Source organism: Otolemur garnettii, unplaced genomic scaffold (genome assembly GCF_000181295.1).
Source record: "Otolemur garnettii isolate 467f Iridium unplaced genomic scaffold, OtoGar3 scaffold00170, whole genome shotgun sequence".
NCBI classification, from domain to species: domain Eukaryota; kingdom Metazoa; phylum Chordata; class Mammalia; order Primates; family Galagidae; genus Otolemur; species Otolemur garnettii.
In genome coordinates, this window is record NW_003852565.1 from 3,833,332 (window position 1) to 3,845,361 (window position 12,030).

Consider the following 12,030-nt stretch of genomic DNA (forward strand, 5'->3'; position numbering starts at 1 on the left):
CCAAAAATGACATGAAACTTAGAAGCTATAAAAGCAAACATGGTTATACTTGGACATATAACAATCATACACATTCTTGTAACAAAAACAAAGTTTAAAAGTGTGCAAAAAGTATCTGTAATGCTTGACAATTCAAAGCTTATTTCCCCAAATAGTGAGTTCTTAAAAATCAGGGACTAAAACCTCCCTCCACTCACAAAATTAAGACATAAAAAGGAAATTAAAAAATACAGATGGCTAATAAACATGAAAAAATGATCAAACTCAAAAACAAAATAAATACAATTTAAGACAATAGTTTGGGTAATCACACTGACAAAAATTTTAAATATAAAGTTTAAATTTTAAATATAAAAATTTAAATATAAATTTTACAACCTGTGAGGTTGTAAAAATGTTGGCAATCTCATTCATTGCCATTTGAGGATAAAGTTGTCAATGACATTTTAAAACATAATCTTGCAATTATTTTGAAAATTTGAAGTGTATGTATACTTTACTCTCAGTAAATTGAACTTCTAAGTAATTTCTCATCATGTAATAGACAAATGCAAAATTATCAATAGAAAAGGGAGGTTCATTGCACAGGAATTTGGGGCTAACATAAATACCTATGAATAAGAAATGTTTAAAACATTTGACTATCTTCTATCTACAAAACAGTCATGCTGTCATTCAACAAATGATACAGATGTGTATGCATTATTGAAAATAAGGGCCATTGAAAATATAGTTAATGAGAAAGGCAATTTGCAGAAGAATGTGTTACAGTATGGCCACACTTCCAGATCTCCCCTCTAAAAAATAGCTTATGCGTGTATTTGTTCTATCCACTAAAAGAATGCACATAACTCCCTTACTAGAGAAAAACTATAGGGATAGAATTGGAACAGAGGAGGGCACTTAATTTATATATTAGTTATTTAAATATACTTTGAATTTTTGAAAAAAATCATCCAGTTTTTCTTTTTAATATAGCCTGTTTTTAAAATTTATCATGTGGCAAATGAAAATTATTAATGTATAATTATGGGAGCACTGAGCAATTCTACCATTTTGAGCATCTTGTATAATATTATTTCCTCTACTGAGGCTCCTGGGATTGAGTCAAGTGGCAGCAAGGGAAACAGTCACCATGCCCAAATTAAAGTCTCATCGATGATATCCCAATATGAGCATTTCTCAGTTAAGCATTTCTTATCTGCAGGAGGTATCCACTGCAACACAGGGAAGAGAAGAGTCTCCGAGCACAGGAAGACTGTGTCATTGTTTTGATGAAGCTGGTGGTAGAAGGAATGGCACCAATTGTAACATATACTTCTCATCTGTGTGGTCATCACCTGCAGGACACAGTGGGAAAAATTGGCAAAGGTGTGAAACAATTCCTAAGAAGTCAGGGGACTATGGAAATTTTTATTTACTCTTCCACTACATGTACTAGAGCAAATCTATCTTGGAATACACAGAGAAGGTCACATTTCCAAGAGCTGTATACATGCTATTTTTAGAAAAAATGCCTTTACAGCTTTCCAACATGAAGGATGCCAGATATTGGTGTGGCTTTTTGTCCTTCTGCTAAGATAGAAAATGATGGGAATCTCCAACAATTTCACATTTTATGTCTGTAGTATTCCTTCTGTATCTGAGCACTTAAAGCTCTAGGTAACTCCCATTAATTTGATCAATTACTTAAGACAGAAAAATCTGTCATCCTTCTAGTTCAACAGATATTGAAAACCTACTGTGCTTCATGCATACAATTCTTTATCAACACAATGGATCCAGCCATGAAGGAGCTCAGTCTATCAGAAGACAGAAGAAAAGGGTATCCTTCAGATTAACAGTCAAAGTACTGAGATGTAGAAAAGCCATGAAGTTATACAGGAAAAGCTGTTATCTCCTAATCCATTATGCAACCTGGCCCTTAGCCAATTAGAGTGTAACAAAAAGTCATCAATCTTCAGAAAATTAACCTGATTTCTTCTAGAAAACAAGGGCTATTTTAACTAAAACCTTACCTTTGATGGGTGGCTCTTGGACAATAAGTAAGTGAAGAGGCTCTTTGTCTGAGGGGTCTTGTTTCATGAATCTACTCATAACATTCACTTCCAGTAACTTCCTAGGAAGTTATATTCTAAGGCAAAAAACAAAAAAAGATGAGAAACACCATTTCTAATTCAGTCTTTGCTGCTCTTTCATACTTATTTAAATTGGAAGCTGCCCCTTACACAGCTCTGAAACATAACTATGTGTTCCATAACTATGCATTTCAATATTAGCACCTTACTCTCTTGCTCACTTCCAAACCTGACTAAATTACCTAAATCCCACTGAAAATTATGTCTCTTACTCTTTAAAAATTATTTACCTCTTGCTTCTTTGTTGACCAGGTTATTAAAAAACTCAATATAATCTACTCCTATGGCTTTTCTCAATGAAAGTTTACTGAGAATATGTTCCATAAGATGCTTATGTCACAAAAAATGAACAGAAAAATATCTGGCCATAAGAAATCAAAAGTGCATTTGATTAATCAATCATTCAAATAAAGAGATGAGATATAATGGTCTCATAGAAGCAGACTCAGTATTGGGATGAGATTGTAGAAGACAGATCCCCCATTTTAGAAAGACCTAAGTGATTGTAACTCATCTGTAGCTCCCCATTACTATGCCCACACTCATGATGCTTGGATGAGTTTTTTTTTTTTTTCAGTTTTTTGCCAGGGCTGGGTTTGAACCTGCCACCTCCAGCATATGGGGCCAGCGCCCTACTCCTTTCAGCCACAGCTGCTGCACTTGGATGAGTTTTTTAATACTGTTTAGCTATAACCAAATGTTATCAAAATTAAGAAGAGCAAGATGTATCAACTCCTATCCATTCTAGGCCTAATTTCCTATAAATGTGCAATTCTCTGCCGACATGTTCATACCTGTAAGGGTGTCCATGAGATCATAGGTAGGAATGGAGAAACACTCACTGGGAAGTAAGTTGTCAGCTCATTCTCTGGAGCTGATGTTAGAGTTAAGGCAAAAGCATGGTCAGTCTCTGTCATTACCTGACAGAAAAAAAAAGAAAACATTTTAAGAAAAAAAGGTATTTACATATGTACATGCACCTTTATGTATACACAAATCATACGCATATATAGAGAATCTAATTTAACAAAGTATTTATTAAGTTAATTATGAGATTCCTATGCTGTGTGCAGATGTTATGAAGTCATTTGCCAGTGAAATGGTTTGTGCAAACTTCAAATATACACTTCTTTTTGCCTTTGTTGTATAAGATCTAATGGGGAGTGGCCAGCTAATAATTTTGTTAGCAAGACTCAATATTCTCAGTCTATTAGGATTGAGTGTTATAAAAACAAAATTTTTACTATTATATACAGAGCAATGCAAACATGGTCTCTTTATTGCCACCCAGTGAAGTTTAAGAAAAGCTCCAAACCATTTCACTGGCAAATAACATGTTTCTAGTTTAACAATTCTTGTAAGTCTGTCTTTACCAAAATTATACATTTCAATAATATCTAAATACCTATAAAAGTTGGACTGAACTAAATTACTCTTCTTAAAACAATAGTCTAAAATTTGCTCCAAAGTAATAATGTAGTGAAAGAGAACATTCAAATTCAACAATCAGAAGCGTTCCAACCATTTATTATCTAAAAGATAAACATAAATACAATATTTCAACCTATGATATTTAAGAAAGCATGTCATATAAAATCATTTCTCAATAATCTCAACATAATTAGAAAGTCTAGATATGACAAAATAAGGAACATATTTGATTACTATATTCAGAGTACTCTCAAAAATGCATGGAATAATGGCTGATATATGATTTAGTGATCTCAATCTTGTTAATTATCCAAGGAACAAATGTGAAACTGTGTATATCTCAAATAGATAATAATATTCTCTGAAGTGGTTTTGAAGAAGAATACTGTGTTACAAATTTTATCAAGTTTAGAGGTTTTCTTCAGTTGTCAACAATTAAAATATCTTGAAATATCAGATTTATGTAAATGTGTAAAATTTTAATTTTTATATACAAAGAAAAGTTAGGCCAAAAAACATACAATAGTTAAAACATGCATTTGCCTACTTAATAGAAACATATTGATACAAGGCCATTGTTGTCTTTAATTCATTTTCTTATTTCCTGACAAGTTAATAAACAAACTTAGAGGTATTTATCACAATGTAGTGGCATATAATTCTATTTTTAAACATACTTCCCCCCCAAATCCTAGTTAAGTTCTCAAAAACAGGTGTTTTATAAATATAATTTTAAATAACATCTGTATCTTTTATACTGGCATACATGTGGTAGCTCTAGAAAATTTGTGTTCAACAGAATTTTCTATGGCAATATAAATGTTTTATAATGCCATACTGTCCAATATAGAAGGTTCCAGCCACATATGGCTTTTGAGTATATAAAATGTGGCTAAGTGTGGCTTGGGGACTAAATGTTTAATTTTAATTACTTCATATTTAAGCTTAAATAGCCACTTCTGTCTGGTGTGTGTCATACTGGACAATCCAGCTCTAGATGTTAAAAGTAAAATCATTAAAAGTATTTGTAATATGCATATACACAGGAGAGTTATTGATATAAATGTTTGAAAAAAATTGGCAATCTTTCAAAAGGCATAAGAAAAATACTCCAATAAGGATTTTTTTCCAAGTTTTTAAAAAAAGAATATCAAATATAGTCAAATTTATAAAAGGTTCTTTTATCATTGTTTAAAGTTAGAAACTTGAAATTCACTGTAACTCCCGTAGTTGTTGAGAAATGTCTAGATGAACTGTAGAAATCTTAATGTAAACATCTGCCCTGCCTATTACCGCAGGTCCTCTACTGTTCAAGGATAATCCATGAGTCTTCACATAATGAGGGTAAGAAATAGTTTTCAAGACACTAGATATTATTCTCTCTCTATGAAACTGTAACACAGATAGTATTTTGGAAGTGAATCTGGCACTGAGTTATTCTTTCTTGTTGCTACCACAGCCTACACCAAAAAGGATCACCAAGTAGGAGACTCAGACAACAGCCCTATGGTAGGCCTTTGACAGTACTCCTCAGTGTATGCTTACGTTTCCACTTAAGGTAAAGGTGATTCTCACATGTTGTCAGGGCATCTGGAGGGTGGCATATCACACCAAGATATGGATGTGGGATTCACGTGGAACAAGTTAAAAACTAACAGTATAGCAAAAAGAACTATCATTCAAGGAATAAGATATTTGTTATATCCTTCTGCTCATTTAGAATACTACCAAAAAGAGAAAAATGTTTGTAAGCTCACCATAAATCATTCTTTGATTGCATTGGAAACCTTTTTTCCTACTAGATAAAGGTTTGGAAATCCTTAGGGCCAGTTTAATGGCATATCATTGTGCATACATAACTGTCTGATCTTAGATACAGTAAATTTGGTCCTAAAAATTCCTCTTAATAAATATATTAATGCAGATCTTGGTCAGCTGAGTTTTCTGAAGAGTTCTAATAGAAGATAAATAGCCATTTCAAGGGAATCTAACAGGGACATTTTCTTCAGAAAATATTTAATTGATGGAAGATAATGTATTGCAAAAGAGAAAGACATTAAGTCTCCCGAAATGGGAAAATAAATATAATCTTCTAAAATCACTGCCTTGGGTGGTGCCTGTGGCTCAAAGGAGTAGGGGACTGGTCCCATATACCTACTCAAAGGAGTAGGGTGCTGGCCCCATATACCAGTTCAAACCCGGCCCCAGCCAAAAAAACTGCAAAAAAAAAAAAAAAAAATCACTGCCTCTACAAAACCTGTTAACTGCTGAGGGAATCTTGGAAAACTACCAACCGCTATGTCTTATATCTGACTCTTATACCCTTAGATAGAAGAAACATTAATTTCTCTACATATGTAAAACAATGTCTCTCAACTTTTCCTAATAGTCTAGGTATCTTTTTCGGGACATTTTTCCTTAGTTTTCACTCTTCATCCAAATTTTAATAACACAGCTATGCAGTGTATTTGCTTATGTAGTGTGGCTCTTTGGATGCTCATAAGCAACTGAAATTCCTATTTCAGGAATAGGAATTCTTTCTTTTGCTATCCAAGAACCAATTTTCATCCTTTGGGGGATGATATCAATTATGTTGAAGATATATGGTATACAATAACTTGAGAAAATAACTAAATGAGCAAAGAGTATGTGTGCCAACCTGTCACAAGTTCTTCTTGTCGCAAATTCCCATTCTTTCTGTTTTAATTTGGGATTTTTAAGATGGAGAGCACCCTTTCAATGAACATAAGAGGAAGAAGATAAAAATAAAGATTGTATTACTTACGAGCCCTGGGGGGTACATGCGGTGTCCGAGAGCCACACACACAGAGATTAGGAAGCATAGGGAGAGATGAGAGAAAGAAAGAAAGAGAGAAGGATCCATGGGCTAATGCTTTTTTGACTCTAGAGCATTATCCCAACAGGTGTCCCATGGGGATCTTAAGTTGTAGGTTTAAAACAGGTAAGAATGAGTTCCTAAGGGTAACCATGTGACTAAGAGATAAATACTGTGGCATATCTGCGCAGTCCATGCAGAGTGTGAGGTCAAAGGACCAGTCAAGTATGTTACATCTCACCTCCTTTGGTGAGGTGGTGCCCAGGGTCAGTTGTAGAAAGTACATATCTGGATCAATCATATCGAGGAACTGGGAGGAGGTGTAAAACTGAAAACTGTGTCAAGGGTGACTGAGCCCTGCTTATACTATAAGAAACTTAAATTTATATTCAAAATAGATGCTCAGCTAACATAAAATTATAAAAATCCCAACACTCTTTCAATACTCATACCCATCAGGACATACTGCTAAAGCTTCTGGGACATTCTTTCAAATACACACCTCATGTTGGACGAATATCATCTTTGTTTCTAAAAAGGAAGGAACTGTTCAAACACTCTTGATCCACAGTGCCTTCATGAGCTAAGCACAGAAATGTCAAACAGCCTAGAATCTATAGGAATTGAAATCATGGAAGACTTACCGTATTTTTAATGTTGATATATGATTTGATTACAAGAGGCCTCCGAAAATAGATTAAATTAATGACTAGTTTAAAAAAATCTCCATTATATAGAAACAGATAAATTTAGAATGAGTGATAAGATCAACATATTGTTAAGGGATCTTCTGGAAATCGAATGGGGAAGAATATTGATAGCAATGGGTATCAAAATGTCAATGCCATGCTGCTAAGGTTTAAGTGCAACTAGAATCTTGTTTTGGGTGGCGCCTGTGGCTTAAAGGAGTAGGGCACTGGCCCCATATGCCAGAGGTAGTGGGTTCAAACCTAGCTCTGGCCAAAAACTGCAAAAGTAAATAAATAATAAATAAATACCTGAAATTTGAAAAAAAAATACAATAGAATCTTGTTTTGCTCCATATAGAAAATTCGCTAGAGAAAAATGCAATGGAACAAACAGTAACATTCTCAAGAGAATCTATTGGGTCAGTAGTGATGTTCCTTCTTTTATTCCTAATTTTAATGATTTGTTAATTTTATTAGTCTTTGCATAAGCCCAACTTTTTGTTTCATAAATCTTATGTATTCTGTTTGTGTTTATACATCATCATTTTTTTGCTCAAATTTACATTATTTACTTTTTATTGCTTGCTTTTTCTAGTTTAGCCTTTACTTGTTTCCTAAAGGTAGAACTTATTTATTTTCCTTTTTTTCAAGTTATAGTCCTTTAAAATTATAAGTCTCTCTTTAAATATGTCTTTTGTTATGCCACATTCAGTACAAAATGTTTTCTAGTTTAAGATTTTTTTTTTAGACCTGTGGGCTCTGTAAAGTGTTAATTTCCAAATATTTGGTGATTTCCAAATGTATTTCTCTTTTGTTTTCTAATTTAAAATAAATATAATAGGATATATTCTCCATGATTTCAATATTTTGAATTTATTCAGTATAATTTTATGGCCTAAGGTATACTATATTTTGGAGAACATCCCAAGTGTGCTTTGAAAATAATTTGTGTTCTGTTGTTGGGTGGTGTGTTATTTTTCTCTATAAATATCTCAAGTCAAGATGGTTGATGATGTTGCTCATATATGGTGTAAACTCAATGATTGTCTAATGGGCCTGTCAATGATTAAAAAGAAGGTATGAAAGCAATAGTTATTATTGCTGAATTGCCTATTTATCTCTTAAATCATGTCAGTTTTTGCTTTATCTAATTTTAGGCACTATTGTTATAAGATTATAATTGCTACATATTCTAGATTGATTAACTTCTATCATTATATATAATCTTTTTTTATCTCTTACCATATTTTATGATAAAGTCCATTTCCTCTGATGTCAGAATAGCTACATAAGTTCTCTTGATATTGTTTGAATGACATAGCTTTTTTTATCCTTTTACTTTCAAACTATTTATGTCTTTTGCTTTAATGTATCCCTTTTGCAGACAATGTATTGCTGTTTTAAGTATTTTATTTTGGTAGTGGAATCTTTCAGTCTCTTTTTAAAGTTTAATGGATTGTCGTATGGCTGGATTTATATCTGACATTATCTTATTTCTGTTCTGTATGTTTTATATCTTGGAGTTCATTTGTTCATTCTTTATTGCCTTCTTTTGCATTAAAAAGATTTTTAATAATACTATTAAATTCTTTGGTGGTTCCTTTAATATTTTTTTGAGTTATTTCCTTAGTAGTGGTCCTAGAACTTATAAAATGCACCTTAAATTATCACAACCTACCTCAAATAATAGTACTACTATTTTTTTGTATGTCTTGAAATTGGTTTCAGAGAATCAATCTGCTGCTCATTTGGTCCAGATTTCCAACAGATACATTACTGAAGCTTTAATCAATCAAAGGATGTTTGTAAAAGGGTGACCCTCAGATAAGTGACAGATAGTAAATACTAAGGATTCTGTCACCTCTGGACACAATGATCACAGTATAAAGTTATGGTGACCAGGAAACACAGACAATGGTTCAGCACCATGGCTGACTGGCACAGACTGTTACAAGTCCCTGAGAAGAAAATCAGTATTCACAGGACAAAATGCTTACTGTGAGAATTCTTACTGGCCCTCCAGGATGTAATGGCATAGGTTATTCTTGATACTTTTCTTTATGTCATGTATCAAGGAGAATATATAAATTCTTTCATATAAAACAAACATTTTGGTCTACATTGACCTGTGCAAATAGAGTAAAAATATGCAAAGATGAAAAGTATACATGTCTATTTGTCAACCAAGCATAAGACAGGAGGGTTTCTTACTAATTTACTACTTAGATGCTTCAAACATTATTCAAAATATACATAGTATGAAAACTCTAAAGGGAGAAATAGAAGCCTGGAGTGATCCACCAGATTATTAATGCCTTATCCTGTTTAAACTAACAGATTTTGTAAAATCAATTAAATTCTAAGGTACTTAATATAATAATGAAAATAACCCAGGAAAATATATTTCTTAAAAATTGGATGTTACAGGTGGCACCTGTGGCCCAGTGTAGGGTGCCAGCCCTATATACCTAGGGCGGTGGGTTTAAACCTGGCCCTGGCCAAACTACAACAAAAAACAGCCAGGCACTGTGGTGGGCGCCTATAGTCCCAGCTACTTGGGAGGCTGAGGCAAGAGAATTGCCTAAAAGCCAGGAGTTGGAGGTTGCTTTGAGCTGTAATGTCATGGCACTCTACTGAGGGCGATAAAGTGAGACTCCATCTCAAAAAAAAAAAAAAAAAATGGGTGTTACTTCTGGAGAGCATAGTTTTGATCTTTCCCAGAGAAAGTATCTGATACAAATGTCAAAAATGATACTTTGGAGTAGGGGTGAAAATTCCAAACAGAAAACCTTCCTTTTCTACCAACATCATTTCCAATATACAAGGCATGGAGGATATACAAAAGTGGCCAAGAAAATCTAAGCAAAAAATAAAAATAAAAATTGAAAGTTTAAGTATTTCACATCCTGAAATGTTTAATGCAACATCTAGTTGAACTAGTACTCATGTGCATACAAAAATGCTTTCTCAGCTGATGGGAAAAAACTAACAAAAAAATGAGTCAATCCTTGCGACAGTTAGACAGTTATCTTTGAAACATCCCCCCTGAGGAGATGTGCACTAATAACAGCACCTACTCCACCCTTCAAAGCACTTTTGGAACTCTTTTTCGTAATGGCTGTCAAAGCTGTTGCTGTACTATGCTCAATGTCCTGAAGGTCATCAAAATGTTTTCCTTCCTATATTTTCTTTATCTTTCAGTAAAGAAGAGAGTCATGGGGAATGAGAGCAGGTAGGTACGGAGGGCGATCCAATACAGTTATTTGTTTCCCGGCTAACAACTCCCTTATAGAAAGTGCCATGTGAACGGCAGCATTGTTGTCACCTCTTAATTGGTGGGACAGATAGAAATTGATGCAATTCTAATAAAAACTTGAACCTATAGGAAAATATGTTAACACAGTCCTATGAGTACAAGATATTCTTAATTCCCAAATATAACCATTGTCAATAATGAAATTGGTAACAGACATATTATTTAAAAAAATCAAACAGAATTGAAATAACAGTATAAACTACACAGATTATAATGGAAACTAAATTGAAGAATGGCTAAAAGATATGCAAACTGAGTAAAAACCACAAAAATTATGGTTCCCACTTTAGCTAATAGTAAAAGAAACAAGCCTGGAGTGATCCACCAGATTATTAATACCTTATCCTGTTTAGACTAGCATATTTCGTAAAATCAATTAAATTGATTAAACAGTGGAGGATTGAAAAAAACTGAACAAACACATAAAATCTAACAAAAACAGATTATGATCAAAATAATGAATACCTAGGGATAAACACTAAAAACAATGTCAAAATACCACCAGAGGAGGAGTTTGGTGCTGGAAAGCACTGCACAGGAAGAAATGGCTGCATACTTTGCTCAAACTCCAAGCACATTAATTAGGTTAGTCAACCTAACATTGCTCCAAGCACACAAGAAAAGGGGATCTTGGGCCCCGGGACCTAAGGCAGACAGTAATGCCATCAGCAATCCATGGCCCTAAGAAACACCCTTCCATGTGACTCCAGCACGAGAATGGGTGGGCCCCAGCCAGACCAGCAGCACCAGAATTTCCCTATCATCATCAGGATGGTCTTGGGGAGGGCACTTTGGGGACGCAAGGCTCATCAAGGACACAATTGCTGCTGGACAGGATAATGCAACGGGAGCATTAGTTCCAGTATTTCTTTCCCTTTCCTGCAAGTCAGACCTCTGAGGAGAAGAGGTCATTCAATCTGGGGATAGAAAAATCCTGCTTGCAAAGTCCTGTAGGAAATTTCAAGAGAAGACAAAAGTCACCCCACATGAGGCAGCAGTGCCACAATGACAAATACGCCAATGAGCCAAAGGGAAACAGTCTGCTCACTTAGGCGAACCCCTCTTTGTGGTCACCAACCCAAGCAGGACACAAAGGAAATTCCATGCACAACAATTAACTGAACTTGGCTATCGCGCGGAGTCTCTGGGCTGGAACTGAGTTGACAGAAGTGATCCAGTCACTCATTTTGAGTGCGGGCAGTGCCCGTGCGCAAGCCTGTCCCAGGTCACGGGACTTTCTCCCATGGTCTACTTCTGTGTATCAGGGGACACGGTCCTCTGGCAACCTAGATGCCAAATTACAGGGCTGTCTGAGTACAACACAGATGAAATTGACAATTTACTTGCACTCACATCTCCCCCTTTCTCTATCTCTTTCTTGTCCCTGCTGCGGCCCAAACGCTGCCCTGCTCCGTGGCGGTAGGAAAACCGCCACGCGGAGCCCCTTCCCGGGCCCGAAGGCACGTGGCTGCTTGGGCTCGGCTCCAAGGGAGAAGGCAGCAAAGTGGGAAGAGCCGGCCCACCCTGAGCGGCTCAGTCGGCAGCCCCTGCCACAGCGCCCCCAGAGGAGCCCGCTGGGAACTGTTGGGCGCCAAGGACAGTGACCCGGGACAAAGCGGC

The 12,030-nt window shown here is 35.3% G+C and overlaps 1 long non-coding RNA gene across 1 annotated transcript; it reads right to left on the reverse strand.

The window, feature by feature from the left end:
* Positions 1-754: 754 nt before the first annotated feature.
* On the reverse strand, positions 755-3,012 carry LOC100943709. Its single transcript, XR_154636.2, has 3 exons — positions 2,933-3,012; positions 2,019-2,134; positions 755-1,340 (listed from the first exon to the last, which is right to left on the reverse strand). It is a non-coding gene; the product is annotated as an uncharacterized LOC100943709 (long non-coding RNA).
* Positions 3,013-12,030: the final 9,018 nt, after the last annotated feature.